At 40.2% G+C, this 21,181-nt stretch overlaps 1 protein-coding gene across 1 annotated transcript in view; it reads left to right on the top strand.

Moving 5' to 3' along the window:
- The first annotated feature begins 587 nt into the window (after window positions 1-587).
- Window positions 588-21,181, top strand: part of LOC146267936 (uncharacterized) — a 29,621-nt gene continuing 9,027 nt past the window's right edge. The window contains exons 1-3 of the transcript XR_014768887.1: window positions 588-714; window positions 823-1,436; window positions 1,673-1,998. The gene's annotated coding sequence lies outside the window, so the exon portion shown is untranslated. The remainder of the gene's footprint in view (window positions 715-822; window positions 1,437-1,672; window positions 1,999-21,181) is intronic.

Consider the following 21,181-nt stretch of genomic DNA (forward strand, 5'->3'; position numbering starts at 1 on the left):
GGTACCTGACCTGGTTTGAGGCCTTTCTAACAAACATTGACCTCTCTTATCCTGGTGCTCTTGATTACATCAAGCACAGAGCCATATCGGTCGCAAGATTTCTGATCCCAGGGGCTGAAGACATTCATGAAGTTTGCGAAGTCTTCAGGTATGTCAATGTGTGAACACAAACATAATCACCTATATTTAATTACAGACTCATGTTGGTTGTTGTGATCAAATTAAGACTTACCCCTCTCTATATTGCAGATGGTCTACTCGGTCTCTTCAACAACTGTGGCGCATACCAGAAGTGGTGCAGCACAACCTCTGCCCGAGCTCAGCTCTATGAGCTCACTCTAGAGATGTGCAGCATGATAGACAACCCTGAGATGCTGAAGGCAGGCAAGTACCGTGAGCTGGAGCCCGCCCAGATCAAAAAGTCTGAGAAGGCTGTGCCGAGAGTCATTGCTGCCATCAAGGGCTTAACAAACCCCGGGAGAATCCCTGACAAAAAGCCAACTGTACTCCCTAGCATCTGGGGCTCCAATCGATCCAGAGGTTGAGGTTGACGTGCTGCGGGCCAAGGCTGCAAGGAGGGCTGCCAAGGAGCAGTTCATCCAAGAGCGCTTGGTTTCCAAGAGGAAGAAGTTCTTTGACCGCCTCAAGAAACTTAAACTCAAAATGATGGATCACTGCAGCAAGTGGGTCAAACTTACATCTGCGCAGGGGAAGGTGGATATTGATTTAACGTATACTAATTGTACATTTCACTACACAAAATACACTCTGTTAAGGTCTGTTGTATTCATGCCTTCCTCATTTCTTTTCTTTCCATTACAGCTCTTTGTGTACCAGAAGCAGAGTAACCTTGCCTATCAGGTACACAAAGTCACGGATTATGGAGATGCTTATCAACCTTGAGGAACTCATGCGGTATCCCCCCTCGCCTGTTCCTCATGCCATTTTCTCTACTGATGGCCAAAACAAATAAGGCCACCATCCTTCACCATCTGCTGAAGGACAGGGATGAAGAAGTACCTTACCCCAAGGATGCCCTCTATATACAGGACGGCAATGCCCTCTTCCACATGATGTCCAACCTTCCACCAACCTGTGGAGAGATTTAAATGCAGCTCCTGAACCTAATGGTTGCGAAGCACCATTTTGTGTTCTCCACAGATTGCTCCCAGCCAGATTTCATCAAAGCCCAGGAGAGGCTTTTTACTGAGAAGTTACTTTACTGAGAAGTATATAATTGATGGTCCAAATACCCGGAAGCCCTATGACTTTAAGTCATTCCTTGGTAATGAGCTGAATATAAGAATGTAGCAGCTATGTGACCTGCTTCTCAAGGTCTGGTGGAGCATTGAGGCAGCATCCCAGATTGGGAAGAGTATGAAAGCAGTGGTGTGTGTTAACGGAAAATCCTATGAACTAACATCAACAAATGGCAGGTAAATTGACAGAAGTCTTAAGCAATCACCCTTTACACAATGCTTTGAAAAAAATATGTAGGCTCTACAATGATGGGTAGACCAAATGGCTCTGGAATTGTGAATATTCTTGACTTTACACATGTACAATTGCAGACCATATTTGGGCTCTTAAACATTTGAAGTCATGCAGTTGTTGTCTTATGTATTAATTGTTACATTATGTAGTAGTATTTAGTTTCTTTATTTGTTACAAGTCCAGACTTCTGAGATCTATGCACTGCATTCCAATCGGGAGGAGACAGACAACCGTCCTGTACCTCCACCAGGCTGTCAAATGGGGGTACAAGTCCTGTGTGGTGAGGACACCTGACACAGGTATTCTGATGATCCTCCTCTACCATGCCAGCAAGATCAACCTCTCAATCTAATCCTGCTGGGATTCTATGTCTTTACTGGGGAGGACTGTAACAGTGCTTTTAAAGGCAAAGGAAAGGTGAATCACCTGAAGAAGCTACAGCAGAATCCTAAACTCCACGATGCTTTAAAGGAGGTTGGTGCAGACTGGCTGGTCACAGAAGAGGTAATTTGTGTGATTCGTGTAGATCTGCAGTAAAAATATTTGTGTGTGTGTGTGTGTGTGTGTGTGTGGGGGGGGGGGGTCCAAGTATACTAGTCTGCGATAGCAAACTGTCATTAATATTTTGTCAACCTTGTTGTTTGTCAACAATGTCAACATGACATGCATGCTTTTTATTTTGAGTCTTTGGGTCTGTAACTCCCAGAACCCCAGACACAACATCTGAAATTCGTGGTCAAGAAATGCTAATTCGTGGCCACAAAATGCTATTTTGGGGATAAAAACCTAGCCTACGTTTATTGCGGGCAGTTCAGTTATGTGTGGGGCACATAGGCCACCCAGCGCAAGCTAAAGGTGCAGTCATGAACAGAGATGATTTGATTGTATTGTATTTTAGGCTTGTGAATGACCGTGGTAAAGTTGGTTTGAAGTTCGATATTTAACAGATATTCGGACGCCCAGTAGACTATTGTGTTATTTTAACCGGTGTTAGCCAACCAAGTGATTAAGTTATTAAAAAGTCATTATTTATTCAAAATAAACCTTCAAACTTCAATAGCTTTTTGGTCATGTGACCTATAATCCTCATTCATATCAGTGTTCACTGACTATGCATATATATATTTTTATATATATATATATATAAATGGAGGACTAAATGTGCCAAAATTAAATACATAAATAAATAAATACTTTAAATACTTAAATAAATAGACATCTCTTAAGTGATGTTATTGTTAACATGTGGCCTGTTCACAGTCACGTTTATTGAAGCAAGCGCATGATCAGGTAGAGGGTCAGAGAAGTGTGTGTGTTTTGGTTGTGCCAGCACCGTTCTACAGCTCAACACCAGGCATAAACCTTTACAGCTTACGTTTTAGGGCCATTTAAACATGTTCAGGAAAAAACTGTGTTTTATAAAGCCTAAAACACTGCAGTTCCATGAGGACAGTTCTATCAAATGGCTTATGTCCCGCCTCTTTTCATTTAAAATGTGCATTTATTTTCCTTTGAAAAGAGGCGGGACATAACCAGTTTTCTCAAAGTCCCGCCTCTTTTCATTTAAAATGAAATGCGCATTTCATTTTAAATGAAAAGAGGCGGGACATAAGCAGTTTTATCAAAGTCCCGCCTCTTTACATTTAAAATGAAACGCACATTTCTTCTCCTTTGAAAAGAGGCGGGACATAACCAGTTGCACAGACCTGTCCTTATTGGACTGCAATGTTTTACTCTTGGAGCACTGTGATTGGACATTGTGTTTGATAGCAAACTGTCAGACCTGAGCTGTCAATCAAGGAGAAGACATATTAAATCTTATTGAAACGCAAATGATCCACTTTGAAAACAATTGAACCAGATATGTTCTTGTTAAAATGTGGCCTGTTCTCAGTCACTTTCATTGAAGCAAGCGCATGATCAGGTAGAGGGTCAGAGAAGTGTGTGTGTTTTGGTTGTGCCAGCACCGTTCTACAGCTCCACACCAGAGGCCTGTTCCATAAAGCCAGTTTACCGAATAAGCCAGACTTATGTCAGTTAGTCGGACTCATTTCTTGTTCATTCGGTTCCATAAAGCTAGCTCAAAGTAGTTCGAACTCGGTTACTATGGCAACCTAGGCTACGAAACTAGTCTGGTCAGGGTCAGACTAACTGTCAGGCTTAGCGTGACTTGGTGCTTAACCAGACGTCCCTGTAACACTGACCCAACGGGAAGACGATGATTTACCACGTATATTCTCATTTTCTTATTCTCATCAGTTCAACATTGATAGAAAATCAACGTAAATAGCCTACATAGGCTACAACATTTAGCCTAATGCATTAAACAATAATGAACAATGCTTTGATAGGCTACGCACCATAGCCGTTAAATGTATGGATGTTAGTTTGTGATTTCAAATGTTTAGGCATCAGGCATAGGCCTACATCTCAATCTAAATTATCCGAGTATAATTATCATAGCAATATAATTGTTAACAGTAGCCTACAATTGCTAAACGAATTAATGTTTTAATGAATAGTAGTAGTATTTATTTTAAACAATGTAAAAAAAAAAGTCAATTTAGATTAGTTTAGAGGGTATTTTTTAATCAACAAAGGTCTACGTTCACAACGTCAATCATGGCGTGTCATTTTACTTTGATTGAAGCGGTGGATGAGTCATTGTACACGATTTAAAGGGGACGTTCTTTCTGGAAGAAGTCATGTGGCCGTGTGCATTGCTTTTGCTGTGGTGGATTGTATGATCCATGTTTTACCTCTCGGGCTGTTAAAAAATAAGGTGCACGCACAATTAGCTTGACTACGTAAATCTGACTTGAATTAGTAGGACTGCGTGAGCTGAAATTGGCCTTTATGGAACCGCTTAAGCCTCGCTTGACTAATTAAACTTATTAAAGTCTGGTTTAGGACTTTAAGTCTAGCTTTTTTGAGCGGCCTTTATGGAATAGGCCCCAGGCATAAACCATTACAAGTTACGTTTTAGGGCCATTTAAAAATGTTCAGGAAAATACAACGTTTTATAAAGCCTAAAACACTGAAGTCCAATAAGGACAGCTCTGTGCAACTGGTTAAGTCCCGCTTCTTTTCAAAGGAAAATAAATGCACATTTCATTTTAAATGAAGAGGCGGACTTTGATAAAACTGCTTATGTCCCGCCTCTTTTAATTTAAAATGAAATGCACATTTCGGATAATTTAGATTGAAATGCAGTGTTTTAGGCTTTATAAAACACAGTTTTTTCCTGAACATGTTTAAATGGCCCTAAAACGTAACCTGTAATGGTTTATGCCTGGTGTGGAGCTGTAGAAAGGTGCTGGCAGCCTGGCACAACTAAGACGCACACACTTCTCTGACCCTCTACCTGATCATGCGCTTGCTTCAATAAACGTGACTGTGAACAGGCCACATGTTAACAATAACATCACTTAAGATATGTCTATTTATTTAAGTATTTATTTATTTATGTATTTAATTTTGGCACATTTAGTCCTCCATATATATATATATTTAAATATTTAAAAAATATATTTCCAGAGGAGCATGCCCCGGACCCCCAAGGGGGTTCGGATCCTTGTCACCTTTTTCATCCCTGATGAGTTTGCACCCCTGATGAACATAATGATGAGGCTGAAGTGCTGGAAGAAATAGACTTAGAAGATCTTTTCAGTGATGATGAAGAGTAGTTTAGGTCAACTTTTATAATTTATATATTTTTGTCCATAAAAAAAAAAATATATGTTGTCAAATGTCAAAAATAACCGTCCATTAACTTTCTGGTGTCAGAATTGTATAGAAACATTTGTTCATTAGTCTCTGTAAGTTGTTTACATCAAAAGTTATGCCACTTTATATTTAGATTTTTCGGGTTTGGTGCAAAGGGTTAAAAATAAAGCATTTTGGACATTATTTCAGCTTGGTACCCAATTTAATCTTAAAATAGATACTTGAATGATAAATAAATAACAAATAAACAAAAAAATCGCCTTATGCACTTCAGAAAACTAAAAGATAGTTGATCCTCTACACATCTTTGGTCACTTTTTGCTATTTTTGTCCAGAAATAGGGTCAATATGTTGTTGAATGTCTGCAAAGTGCCACGTCATTGGTTCAAATCCAGCCACAGACTTTAGGCCTGTCAAAATTATGATTCTGTGAGAAATACAAGGTGTGTGAGAGAGTGAGAAATAGTTGAAATGCTTGAGTCTCACGGCGGATGCCTGAGACTTGAGAGCCCTGGATATATTTTGTCTCCTTGTCACTTGACAACAGGCACAGTGACAAGGAGTGACTGAGAGCTAATATCTAAAGAAATGCTCAAATATAATTTGAGGTCGCACAGACAAAATATCAGTAGCATATGCAACCAAAATGGTCGCAATTTCAAGCCCTGAGTGTTGCAGGTGAAAATGTATTGCTCGTGGGTGGCGAGTTTTTGGGCTACGAGTTCACTCGTGTAACGTATACCCATGTGTAGTCCTCCGGTTGCCATGGATACTGCAAACAAACTTTGCTAAAGAATCATAAACGTCATCAACACGCGCCGCACAAAGGTTTTCTGATGCCGTTTAGTTTGACGTTGTTTTGTCTGAGTTTGAGATCTGAGGATATCCTAAAACGAACACTAGCGTACAGTGTTCATTTTAGGACATCCTCAGATCTGACTCAATTGTCAGACTCAAACAAAAAGGCGTCAAGTCTCAGACCCAAAGTCGTCAGACTCAGGCGAAACGGCTTCAGTCTCAGAAAAACCTCTGTCATTCTCAGATAAAATGCCCTCAAACTAAATGCCATCAAAAAAACCTCTGTCATTCTCAGACAAAATGCTCTCAAACCAAACACCATCATTCTCAGACAAAACGCCCTCAAACTAAACGCCATCATTCTCAGACAAAACACCCTCAAACTAAACTTTGTCAGAATTTTTTTTGTCAAAGTTAGCTAGATGGGGGAGCTGCTGGCTAGCTTTCTGAATTAGCTAAAGTAGCAGCTTTTAAAGTGAATACCATGGTGTTGTTTCTGTTAACTGGTACAGCAAGAAAACATACTTTTGATATAACTAATACAAAATAGTTGTTTTCTGCAAGCTAGTTCACTTGTGTAACGTAAACCCATGTGTAGTCCTCCGGTTGCCATGGAACCTGCAAACAAACTTTGGTAAAGAATCATAAACGTCATCAACACGCGGCGCACAAGGGTTTTCTGATGCCGTTTAGTTTGACGTTGTTTTGTCTGAGATCTGAGGATGTCCTAAAATGAACATGGTGGAGTTTGTTTGCTAAATGACTAAATGTATAACCTACACACAATTCCTTTAGTAATGTGTCTCATCTCACTTTCCTAAAGTAATTGTTGCTCTGTGTCTCTGTTCAGTGGTGATAGGAAGTGGCATGATTACATTATTTGTTGCAATGAACCAATGAAACGTGAGAATCAAGAAAACAAGGACAATACTAGAGAGGGTAAAATTTCTGGGGAAATTGTAGGGTGTGCTTGCTTGCGTTGGTTGCAGGGGTCTGTATTTAAATTACATTTTACTACTGATATTTCTGTATATTTTATATAAAAATGCATAGCCTACTTATTTATAAGATTACATCTATTTAAAAGCATATTTTTTTCTGCTAATTTACAACTCAAAATTCTAAGAGTGAAGATTAGAATGAAATAGTTGTCTTCTCATTTTCCCTGCAAGAGGGAATGGTGATCAGCAACCTCATAGTTGAATCAAAACTAACACATTTGGCAGACCTGTGAGAAAATGTACCTTATCTCTATGACTTAAACGTCATTGTAAGTTTTTCCCATCTCGTGATATTTTCAGGCATTTAGCCTTCTCATATTGCATATTCATTAATAAAAATAAACCTTTTGAAGCTTATTTTAACAACGACATTACCAGAAGTAGCTATCTCAGATGGAATCGCGATTCAAATAGTACCAGGGTAACTGAAAATATGCCCCCAAAAACGTAAATAAGCTTGACATTTATTTAGCGGAAAATCACTCATTCATAAACATGTCAGTGGTAGCGATCATTGTCAGTAACAAGGCAAAATGTGATATAGCCCTGCTGTGTGGAGAAGGTGCCCCGGTAAATTGTAGGCTACTACTACTACTACTAGTATTATGCTTGGGAACATCTCCATGATGGCCCCCAAGTCTTGCTTCATCCGCCTCGTCAGGTCTAGCCCGGTCACTTGGCTGAGGTCTTTCTCCCGACGTGGAGCACCATTATATCCGGGCTGGGAAGCATGCCCCGCTTCTCACGGAGCTTAGGCACAAGGTCTGCCCACCTCATGCCCCTCACCCCTACCCATTCAATATGGCACTCCAGTGCAAGGTCGGGGTACAGTCCGACCTCCTCCGCGTCGCACAAGCCAGTATACCAACGAGCTGCCAACAATCCAGACATGGGGGACGACTTTGGTTTTCTATGGTGTGATATGGTTTACATCATTATTTAAAGCGACATCATTATTTAAAGCAAAGAAGCCTACCGGACACCGTTAGCTCGCAATGTACAAAGAATGCTCCTGCAACAAAGTTGTTACTTAGTAACAATTAGCCAGCTGGACCATATGCCAGTGTTTCCCAAAGACTGGGTCGCGACCCTCGGGTGGGTCGCAAGAGATTGTTTTTTGGGTCGCCTTGTCACGATCTGCATCTCTGCCAGTGGCGATTTCTTAAACTAATTCATGGTCAAATATTTACTTTTGTGTTAACATTTTAAATGCGTTAGAACACGTTCATATCGAAGACGAGTTCATTCAGAATCAGCTACATATATTAGCAGGTCGACTGACTGATTTCCTTCTCATACATTCCCTTTGCGCCACAGTGCATTTCCCGGTTGAAGCTCAGCTTCTATGGACTTCAATGGGGCTGCCTTGACCAGTTTTTTTCAGTGCTTTGAAACTATACGGTCATTGGATAAATACTGCGATTATGTCCCCGCCCATGGACGCTCAGGTGGGGGTAAATGGAGGAGTGGGCTGGCCTGGACGCAGGGCTTCCGGGTGATGATTGGAGGGTCTGTCGAAAGATATCTCCTTTTGATTGACAATCATTTTGTACTATAAAAAGTCACCAAAGCTATTCAAGCTCAGTCCCATTGCGGATTCTGTTAGTGTAGTCGAAAGAGCTGCTGCAAAATATTTTTTGGTATTTGCTTGGCAAAGTTGCTAGCAAGTTTTCATCATACATTTCATACAATTACACACCACATGCCTTGTTTCAGTTGAACCTAATTCCCACATTTTCTTAGAGTTTAATATTGTTTCGTTGATAGTTCCTTCATTCATTCATTCATACACAGTGGTGGAAGAAGTACTGAAGTTTAGTACTTAAGTAAAAGTACTACATCAACAATCCTACTTAAGTAAAAGTAAAGAGTACTTACTTTTAAATTTACTTTAATTATTAAAAGTAAAAGTACTCACGCAAATGGGTAGGTACTGGTAATACTTATGCCTCTACAGATGTCACTAATAGTAATAATTATAAGCAACAACATTTGTTTATAGGACAGGTTGGTGTACTTACTGTGCTTACCCTCTGTAATAGTTCTCACACTCTATCTTACAATTCTGCGGATGACAAGTTATCTACCAGGGATTATCTGCAAAGTTAATACCATTAAGCCAAACCAATGAGGACAACATGTTATATCTTTAAATATTTTATTTAATTATAAAAGTGTAAAAAACTGAAACATGGAACATGAAAAACAAGTGTAAAACTGGTCAGAACAAGGCAGATCTTAGAACGAGAAATTTAAATTAAGGACCTGAAATGAAAATTTTACCATTGGTCAGGCAGCCAAAGGTTAGTGCAAAAGAAATGGCCATAATAAGAACATGGCAGTATAAGTGCCATTCAAAGCCCTTTCATCAACTTTGCATTAACAGAACCTTTTGTTCAATTTCAACAATAGTTGATTTTCAAAAACGTTTGACCCTATTCTGCCTCTTTTAGTATAAAAAATATGCCCTGCTGTACTAAAGAGCCGTTCACATGCCGCAGAGGCAGGCAAAGGCGTGTTCAGTTTAAGGGACAAATTGGCAACTGTGGGCACTGCCTTTAGGGTGTCCATGGAGGTAGCCGAGTTTGCCAGGTAGGCATCCAGTTGTTTCGTGGTTTCTTGGACGTTTCCCTTCATAAGGCCAAAGAAGTCCTCCTCCTCTGACCCGGAATTGCTAACTAGTGATGGGACCGGATCCTCATCCATGTTTCTCTTGATGTAGTCCATGCCTACACAGAACAACCCAAACACAGAATAAAAGAAACATTATTTTAAGAGTACTGTTTGTCTTTATAACCATCATGATAATCGTGATAACTATGGCTATGGTTTTTTTTCTCCTAGTGACTATAAAATATTTTTGTATCAACTGTCTGGAACAGGGTAGGTCCTTTGCCAGGCTTCCTTTCCAATTGAACACTTGCCAATTTAATAACCTTTTAAATGACTTACCCAGCTTCAGCAAGTCCTCATTGCTTGTTCCGAAACTTCAGAAGTAAAATTGCTGCAGCAATGAGCTCAGGGTCAGCATGCATGTCTCCAAACCGTCATTGTATTCCTTCTTGAAGGGCAGTAATCAGTGGCTGGCAGAACTTGGATGATGTTCTGAGGCAGTCAAGCTTCACAGTTAGGAGGGTTATAGTGGGCACCAGCCATCCCATGTGAACATCCACCTCTCCCTGCAATATGTTTAGTGCCTTTGAGACTGGGTTGATGCATATTCTGTCAAGAAAGAAAGAAAGTTCTGCAGGGCTGAACCTGTAATACACAATATCAGATTATGCAGAATGTCATTAAGAGATATATGAGAAATATTTCACATACCTAGATATACACAGTGTTATTAAACAAATGAACTATTCTGATTATTTCAACATGCATGAGCATACATCTGAAAACAATAGCAATTCGAACCAAAATGTTTATGCAAGATTATGTGTTCAGCTACATATTATCAGCAGCCCGTCTCATAATAAGGGATAGGCATTGAGACATGACACAGACATGGCTGATAAGCTAATAGTGTTCTAAATTATCTAAATAATAATAGGCTACCCTACTGCAGTTGACTTGAGTGAAGTGTACATGATTAGTCAACTATAATATTACAACACCCGTATCAAAACTGCGCATCTGCTCCGAGCCATACTTACATGGGGACTTTGAGTGCAATGGTAACCGCTCTGATGGCTCCTTCTCCACTCTAACTATTCTCAGTATTCTTTCAACTGAAAGAAAGTGAGAATTCCACCTTGTGTCTACTGGGCGGATGAGTTGCAGCTTGCACTCCTTTTCAACTACCTCTGCAGCAGTAGAGGAGCGGGAAGTCTTGTTCCAGAGAGCTGAGCACTTGGCAAATGCTGCGCGGGAGATCTTCCTGTAGCCATCCTTTGACTCTGCTTTTTTGGCATCCACTGTTGATATCAGATTCAGCAGATGACAGGCACAACGGTGATGCTTTGGTAGTTGGTATGCAGAGCACTCATCTTCTTCTTCCATTAAAGCTTCCACTTCAACGGCCTCTGTCTCCACCTCCAGATCTTTATCATCCTTCTCACTGTCATTCCCATTTTTCCTCTCCTCTTCAGTTGTACTTCCTTCTTCACCCGCATAAACGCTGAAGGCCTTTATAAAATTTGAGGCATTGTCAGTCCTCACAATCTTATCCCGAATGTTGTACTCGGTGTGGATGTCATTAAGGGCCCCGGCTAGTACATCGAATGTATGTGCTCCTTTAAGCCTTTTGCAAGCCAGAGCAACAGAACATCGCTCTAAGCCATCAGGCTCAATCCATTGGGCAGTGACTCCGATGAAGCTCTGTCTATGAGCTGTCCAACAGTCTGTTGTTGTTGCGATGTATTTGTTTTCCATCGCATTTGTCACTCTGGCTTTCATTTGCTTTGTGTTATTTTCCATTCTGTCCCTCAAGGTTGTACGTGACATCACTCTGTTACTTGGCAGAATATGCTGCATTAAAGCAATGAAGCCAGGCTGCTCTACTACAACAAAAAGGTGCAAACCCTGGACAACAAAGTTCAGTACAACCAGATCTGTGCTCTTCTGAGAGGCTTTAATGTCCTCAAGTTTCAACAGCTTACTTGTTGAAAGACCCTCACCAGCAGGCAATGTCCCCTTCCTTTTGGTTGCGTTTGCTGTCAGGTCATTGTAATTCTTAAGAAGTGTTCTGTGCGTTCTCTATAAAAATAGTAACAATAACAATAATATACTGTTAATCTTCATCATAATTTATTTCACCTGTAACTCAAATTCTCACAACCTAATTAAAAACATTTGCAGGGACAAGACTAATTTAATAGCACCATATAAGCAAAGTTCATTAACACTTATCTAACAACCTAGAAAGACAAGGGTCTTGTGATCACCATCTCTAGTGAAAGACTAGCCACTGACCACGAGACAGGCGGTAAGCACCACTGTACCAAGCAGACCATGAGGTCAGGCTAGCACGCTAGCTTGACATAGCTAACCTACCAGCTTTATCTTACCACTATGTTAAATAAATAATAAAGGTAAAATCATGTTATTTTGATGCTATTACTGTATGTCAACATGCATTTCGCTAGATAACAGTATAATATCATGTCAGTAACCAAATTAAATATATATATTCATTTTCAAAAAGTCAGGGACATTAACTTAGCATAGCAAGAACTCTGCTTACCTCGATACGCTTCTTTAAATTCGAAGGCTAATTTTTGAATGCTAGCAACTCTTTTTTTGAGGTAGACAGGAAAGGCATTGAAATATCCACGAGTCATTCTTGGGGCCTTTGAAATCGAACATGTTTTTTAAATAGGGCCAAGGGTGGCTCATATCCGAGGGCTCAGCTGAGGCTGACTCTGGATCCATGTTGAATAGGCAGTTACTAACTGCCAGTTAGTCAGGCTGTTACCACTAGTGCTGCTGCCAAATGCACACTCTGCTGTCATTGGAGCTGATAGAGCCACCTGATTGGTTTAAACTTCCAAGATGGCTGAGCGGTTAGGGAATCAGGCTAGTAATCAGAAGGTTGCCAGATCAATTCCCTGCTGTGCCAAATGACGTGTTGTCCTTGGGCAAGGCATTTCACCCTACTTGCTTCGGGGGAATGTCCCTTTACTTACTGTAAGTCGCTCTGGGTAAGAGTGTCTGCGAAATGTAAATGTATAATTTAGGCTGAAAATGAACTTTCCCTATTTGAAAGACCAGCAGCCGTCTGCGCTTAATCAAACTCATCTCGTTGCGCTTATTGAGAACTTTGATCGCTATTTTCCAACCGAGAGGTATGCCATTCTAAATGATAAAGGTGGATGCAAAATCCCTTTGAATTTGAGAGTCCTCAGGCTTTGCTTGAGTTGACGCTTAGTCCTGCAGAAGAAACCGAGTTGTTGCAGCTCAGCTGCGATCGCACTGACGCTATGGATCTGTGACCTTATCATCATTCTGGATAAGCATTACGTCAGAATATCCTGTCCTCAGTAGGGCCAGTATTCTATGCTTATTCCTTTCACTACCATGTACGTGTGCGAATTGGGATTTTCTGTTCCCACAAAAATGAAGACAAGCACAGAAACAGACTGAATGCTGCGCCTGATATGCGTGTTGCACTCTCCTCCTGCACCACGGACTAAAACGCACTACAAAAATGCAGACAGGCCCGCCTATCCCATTAGCAATGTTGAAATGGTACATGTTTTGTATAATTTGTAATCTTTTTGTAATTTTTTCATATTTTGTTCCAATATTTCTGGTTCAATTTAATGTTGGAAATAAGAAGAAATGGGCTATATGTTTTTTTATAGCCTATATTTAATGTCCAATTAGGCACTTACTGGATACCTTCTTTAAACATTGCTGGTTCAATTGTTCAGAGAGAAGTCATCATTCAGTCTGAGATAGCTTATTAACAATGGCAGTAGGCTTACAAGTTCTGAAATAACAATAAAATAACAGTAAAATATCCTCATTATTGTTCAATCCACCTTTATTTTGTGACAATTTACGAATAATCTATATTGGCTTGGGTCGCGAAGGCTTGTGACTTTTGAAATATGGGTCCCCAGAAGAAAAGTTTGGGAAACACTGGTGTAGAGAAGCTGCCCCGGTAAATTGTAGGCTACTACTACTGTAGGCTACTAGACTGTCTTGGTAGCAATTGCGTTGGTTGAATTTAATTTAACGTTACTTCCGTTGTACGGTCTAGGCTGAAATGAATTATTTTCATGAACAGATTGAGAGAGTTTAGGCTGTGGCAATGGAGTTCAGGTTAGTAGTCACTAGTCAGATCAGGCCCGGGGTGGGTAATCAGGAGAGTTCCCGGTGGGCCGCTTCACTTTTGGGCCGGTGGGCCGCTTCACTTTTGGGCCGGTGGGCCGCTTCACTTTTGGGCTGGTCGAGTATTTTTTGTTGTTGACATTTGTCACGTTAGTATTATCTTCTCTAAAAGTAGGCTACACATGTTCCGCATTCTGACACCTCAGCCACTGCATGGGTTGTACAATATGAGGGAGTTCTCCCCTCCTAAATAGAGTTGTTTGGGTCCATAGCTCGTCTTTTCCAAAAGGTTTTCTCAGATAGGCGGCTACCGATAGCTGGGCCAGGGGGCCCTACCGAAACAATACGCGTCAGCGAGGATGGTTGGGAGCAGGGCCGGATAGATGGCACCACTAGACAAGGTTTTACCAATTGAAAAACGTCTGTTTATTGTACATAAACTCAAACTATTTTGCGCTCAAATAATGGCCAAAAAATTTCGCTTGCGCGCTATGCACGCTAGCATTACGTGTGGAAGTCCCTTTCTTGCATCACTTCAAACCCATACGTCCTAGGTTTGGGCAAAGGCCAGAATGTTTACAGCCTGGCTATGTGCCTGATTAACACTCAGATCTTTAGCAGTCTCAAAAATTGTATCAATAATAACAAGTAAAGATCATTTTACCCACAAATCGTTTACTTGTAATCTAATGTCATAATAAATCCTACAACGAAAGTGTATTTGTGAGGAATGTTCATTTTAACGATTGAAAACAGATGCATCATAGACCGCTGTAGTATGTGTTGCCCGGGCAACAGAGGCTATCGTCATGATGCTAATTCTTCAGTGAAATAGTAAACTACTGTTTACGAAAGTAGATGCACTTTCCTTCATAATAATAGCTTATATTGTACATTACACATGACAATTGTGTGTCATATCACAAAGTAAAATGAGCAAATAGTTATAACCCAGGCCTCCTTGCTTGTGGCGTTTCTGCAGCTGCCTTGCAGTAAAGCAGTTATCTACCAGAAGTTAACATTAGCTAAACTCATGACGTTACTAACGTCACGAAAACGCGAGTTTTCGTGACGTTAGTAACGTTAGTGGCGTCAGTGACTGTGGCTAGCAAGTTAGCCACAGTTAGCTTCACTTTTTGCCACAAAAACGTAATATTTACTTAAACTGCGCAACGGAACATAAATCCCAATACAAGCAACTCAATCGCTACCAAGACGAAACGTTTGACACCTAGGTTGTCTAGGTAGTCCAAATATTAACAAAGTTTTAGGGGGGCAAAAAGAATAATAACTAGAAAAGGCTGTTCCTGCGCAACAGCAGTGAGAATGATGAAAACCTGAATGGGGATAGCTGACCATGCTAAAAAAGCTTAAAATTGTCAACATTTAGTAGAAAGTTATAAACTGAAGCTTCAAAGCGCCTGAAGGTATTTTTGAAAGGGGCTGGAGCTGGATGAAGGCATACAACTACAGAAAAGAGACGAAAAATGCAAAATGAGAAATAATTCAGAAGAATTTGAAAATGTAGTAGAAAGTCATTTGCTCAGGTTTCTAAAGGCCTGAAATGTATGTTAGAAAGGACTTGCAGCAAGATGAAGGCAGAAAAGTACAGAAAAAAGAAATATGCAAAACAAAGTGAAAAAAAATCTGAATGAAGAGAAACAATGCATGAAAATTTGAAAATTTAGCTGAATTTCTTTTGCTGGAGTTTCAAAAGGCCTGAAATGTATGTTACAAAGGACCTGCAGCAAGATAAAGGAAGAAAAGTACAGAAAATAGAAGAAACCTGGAGCAAGATGAAGGCAGAAAACAGAAGAAAATAAGAAGAAAAATGCAAAACAAAAAGGGGAAAATTTCGGAAATGTAATCATTTAGCAGAAAACCAGTTGCTGAAGTCTGGTTTGAACAAATTTGAACTTGCTGGAAAAACGTAGCAACCGTTGGTCATTGGCAACAGACTGGCAACATTTATAACCTAGAATCTGACTGTGGCTGTGGAATCTGACGGAGGAGAAACTAATCATGCGTGCCTGCACACCCAGTCCTGTTCAGACATTTAATTTAAGATGACATTAAAATAATAATTCATAGTGCAGGGTTCCAATGTTTTCGTTGTCCCTGGTGAGTTTTTTTAATAGTAAATAACAAGATCATGCTACATCTAACCAGCGGATAATTTCTTGCAAGTGTGTCAAAGTGGAATAATAACCAAAGGCGTGAAGGTAGAGAGAGGATGCAATGGAAGATTTCCTACATAAGTAGGTCTACTACTTCAAATTGAAAACAGAGAAGATATTAAAGACAAGTTACTTTACATCTGTGTTCAATATCAATTAAAAATGAAAATTTTCCAGTAACGAAGCGTTTGTTGGAAGGATTAGGCTAACGCCAGCTGCAGCAAACACTTACCCCAGCCCTGGTTTGGCTTTTCGTGACGGTCAGCTATGACAGTCGAGCATGCGCGCAGATGGCACTGGGGACGGGGGGGACATGTCCCCCCCAGATTCCTAGTGACCCCGTTCCGTCCCCACTACTCTCCCTACGTAAAGCCACAAGCATCAGTTCATAACTGCGCAATAAAGGCGATGTTAGCGATATATTAGCGTGAGTAACATTGTTAACGTGCATTAGCGTGTGTAACGTTGTTAGTGTGTATTAGCAGGTAGAGGCACTAGTAAGGTGTCTGATGTTGGTGCCCATATCATCTGCGGAGGCAGAGCGCAGTTTCAGTGTGTTACACAGATTGAAAATATGGTTGCGAGCAACCATGACACAAAAAAGGCCCAATTGCATTGCTGTGTGCCATATTCACCAAGAGGTAGCCTACTCGACAAACTAGACAGACAAGATATTGCCCAGCAGTATCTTCAGGGAAATGAAAGGAGGAGAGATGTTTTTGGGACCTACTGAGTCTGCTTCTAGAGAATAAATTTGTTTGGCAGCAGAGGGAATTAAAAAAATAAATTTTTAATCAATTTTGTTTATTATTGGAAAAAATTAACAATAAAAAGTCATACTTGCAGAGGGAATTCCGAATATTTAATTTAAAGTTTAAATTTCATTTCATATTTCATGGTATGTAGGCTATACTTATTTTTATTTATGTAAATCTGTTTAAGTGTTTATACTTCCGTGTTCATACACATCTTATATTTGTAATCATTTACATCCTGCTGAGATCAGCAAATGTGTAAATAAAACATTTGCAGAGGGCATTAAGTTTTGGTGCATGATTGACATTATAATGTTTATAGCGGCTTCAGTATTAGGGATGGGAAGATTCACCGATTCGCATCGGTGCGTCGGTATAAAAGTTTAAAGATAAAAGTTCGCGATGGCCCGTCATAAAAAGTGTGCACTGGATACAATGTGGGATGAACTCGCGATGCATCGTTTTTAACATCTTTGCATCGGTATAATCCGATTTATATAGAATTATGTGTATGCGAACACCTTTAGTATATAGAAATTTGACCAATGATTTGTGACCAATAATTTTATATTTAGTTAGGTTTCTTAAGCACGCTCTTATCTCCACTGCTGTCAGTGGCCGATTCTCGTGAAGTCTCTCAGCAAAGTTTTGCGCGAGTTGGAGGCGTGTTCGGGCGAGTGTTATCATGGCGGAGGAAGAGTTAAGGCCTTTATATGCTACTCCGTACTATACGATTACGGACACATGGGAAGGGCCTACGCATAGTTGGAACGCCCTGAAACGCCCTCTCCGTCGTCTGCGGGGCCGACGGAGACCTTTCCCGTGCACCGTTTAAATTCCTGTCGATCCGTCGTGCCGTGCTGTACGCGACGGATACATCTTGGCAGTGATTGGTCCGCTACGACATCATTTCCAAACAACATCATTTCCGACTTCGACAGAAAGGCGTTTTCTCTAAGGTCGTCTTTTTGAAAGACGTCTGTGATGAGAACTTCTTGGAGAGAAATTTTATTGTGAGCTAGTTTATGCTCTACTCTAGCGAATTCAGAAACGTGAGTTTGTTGTCTGTGCACTGACTGCCACAGTTTAGTGACCTAGAGTAGTACATTGTAATTTTGACTGTAGCCTATATACAGTTTGTATGGATCTTTTTGTTTCCAATTACATCAGTCTTTTTGTTTATCATTTTTCACATTGGATTATACACTTGGTTGAGAAATGAATTCACAAAACCAGAGTCTTGTCTATATCGCAGGGGTGTCAAACCCATTTTCACCGAGGGCCACATCAGCATGGTTGCCGTCAAAGGGCCAGTTGTAACTACGATGTAACGTCAGTAACGATGTAAAAACATGGTGTTTTTGTTGTAGCTTTTGTGAACATAGGGCATATTATGCTGCAATTTAAGTCCGCCTTTTAATTCTTGAACAATCTGCTGTTTTTCTTGGAGGATACATTTGCAAATTTTTCTCAGTGTTTGGTGACAAAATGCAAGCGCGCATAGCGCAAGAGCAAAACTTGTTTTGCCCTTCATCTGAACGCAGAATAGCTTTTTGAGCTTTATGTAAAATAAACATTGCCGTTTTCCAATAGCCTAGGTAAAACCTTGTCTAATGAAGGTGATGTCTTCATCATTGCTGGCTCCAAATTGTCGATAAGGGAAGCAGAAACATGCTAGCTTCGCTGAGTACTCTAACCAAGTTCGAGAGCGATACCAACTTGGGTTGAATGCCCGAGGACCTTGGCTGAAAATGCACATGGGGTACGTTCGCAGAACCGGCTGCATTGGAGTGCTGTCATTCAAACCATGCTCGCCTTCACCCAGTTAAACTCTGCGTTGAACACTGATGTGCATACACTGCTTTCTAGAGGCGGGATGTCGTCACTTTGCCGTAACACAATTGAAATGCATGGAGATGTCGTTTATGGTCAATGCACGCTGTAAAGCAGCATAGACTTATTTCAATAGCCCATTAATCTTCCGCGGGCCACATAAAATGACGCGGCGGGCCTTGAGTTTGTCTTTAATATAATATTATGTGACTGCACCTGCTGCACTCATCGTCTGACTAGTGATAGCTGGTAAGAGTGTCACACGTGTGATGAGAGGTGGGAGATAAACAACGACGATTTCTAACTTACAAAGACGCAACAAAGCAACGTGTTTTCGACAAAAAAACGCTTCTCCACCTACTGTTCTGGCGGTGAATTGTTTTCAGCACCCCCAGCCTTCGGAGAACCATTAAGGCAACAGAAATGCTAATTAATCCGTCCTATCCGGCGGCCCGCCCATCCGTAACGGAGTCGGAGTACCATACTGGCACCTTTACACGTTTCTACAAATTGCAATAAATCCAAGGTTTAGCAACACTTCGGATTTTACAAGAAAGATGGGCAATTTGACAAGACCCATGCAATTGACAAGATATATTGTACTGCTATAAAGTACACAGGCAGAGGGCATGGTACAAATACATGGTATTTGTGTGGAGACGTCTGCCTCCCCCTCGGATTCAGCTGGCTATGGTCAGTGGCTAGCTCCATTGGTACCCCTAGCAAGAATAGGAAGCTATTTTCCGACAAAACAAATCCCTGTTGTGTACGACAAAGTAAGACGAGAGATAGCTGAGTCATTGAGAACATTTTTAAGTAGGACGTATGAGTTAAATTTAGTGTGTTGTATTATGACAGTGTTTACAGCAGCTTGTGACTGCCTGTAATAGTTAACCCTTTTTTACATTCAGAGAACACATACAACAAGAAAGAAGGACTGGTTTAAGGCATGGTCCAGGCCTGATGTTATTTTATCTATTGTCAGACTTTTAATATGTGAAATAAAACTTTCACTTGTTTAGTTAATTGATGATTTGCAGTCTGACAAAGAAATAAATCATAGCATAAATGTAAATCATTATGTACCATATTAAATTGCATGGCATCATATTCCATTTGCATCGCATCTCATTGAATCGCATCTTGACAAATCGCACTGCATTGCAATAGGGGTGAATCGTATCGCATTAGTAGTTGCTTTTATGTATCTGTAATGTATCGGATCGTTGGCAGTGCATCGAGATGTGTGTCGCATCGTCCTCAGTGATGGAGATGCACATCCCTATTCAGTATATATACATTACACAAAATAGCTAATTGAGTTGGAACCATTTGCTGACAGCTTGGTCCCCCCCAGTTCCAAAATTCCATCTGCATCCCTGCAGTCGAGCCTCGATTTTTCCAGATTTCTGTAAAACCTGCTAAAATTAAAACGATCTAGCTACATTATGTACACTTTAAGCTCAATGTACATACCTTGTTTGGCCAATTTGGTCAATTGTGGAAAAAAAATCGAACCGTTTTTAGTTATGGCGAGCCATCGCGCTACTAGTAGCTCAATTCTGAGAAATGTAGCTAGAATTCATACCTCAAACAAGTTAACCTAGACGCAAAAATATATACGACTCTACCGGCAGTTTTAAAATCGTCTTCCTTTTGGCCTTCTCTGACGAATTTTACCCACCTCTCCATTGAAGTTAGTGAGAACATTTGAAAGGCTGCTCTCGCTTTAAGGCTCAAAATTGAAAATCTGTAAATGTGAGCTCTTTAGTAGTTACATTGGCTGAAAGAGGACAAGCTTTCCTACATTTTAAGGTATAACTTGTTTCTGTAAGTTAAACTATATGAACGTCAGAGGAATTTGTTTGACAATTTAGTTGAATATCAGAAAAAGAGCTGCTCAATCATAAAAATCAAGTAGGAGCTACATTTTTCATGTATTTAACTGTCACAATTCAAAATTGTCTGAATATTTGGAAATAACTGAATCATTTGGAAATAGCTGAATGTCTTGTGAACATTTTAAAGGTTGAATGGTGTCTCTAGCTGAAAGTATGCTGAAGTAGTTAAGTTTGAAAGAGGAGGAAGCTTTTTAATGATTTGAAAGGATTTACCATTACTTGTAATGGGAGAATAATTTGCACAAAAACCTTAATTCTTTAAAAAGTATAAAAGAAATACCAAAAGTCATAGCCAACATCTCCTGAAGGAGCTGAACATTTTGATTCCAAAATTGTAGGAATCGGTGAAAGTATGCAGGACTAGTTAAAGGCCAAAAAACGGCAGAAGAACTGATGTTTAACAGCATTCTCACATTAATGTATATGTGAGATAACAATGGTTGTGCCCTTGCCGAAGGCAAAGCACACCCAATTATTCCCCCAGTAATTTTTACATTTTAACTATGGAGGAACATATTAGATATATGTGTTAACTCCTCTGTTGTACATCCAAAACATATTGGGACAGTTTTCAGGCATTTTGGGCTGGTTTTGAGCACTCTTTGAGGACTAATAATTGTTCTTATATATTTTTTTATAATCCAACACATGCTGGATTATAAAAAGGACACCTGCAAAATGTTAACTTTGCAGGGTGCCCGGTTCTCAAGATATTCGTAGGA

The sequence above is a fragment of the Hypomesus nipponensis genome, chromosome 11 (genome assembly GCF_054491055.1).
Source record: "Hypomesus nipponensis isolate SF chromosome 11, ASM5449105v1, whole genome shotgun sequence".
Lineage (NCBI taxonomy): Eukaryota > Metazoa > Chordata > Actinopteri > Osmeriformes > Osmeridae > Hypomesus > Hypomesus nipponensis.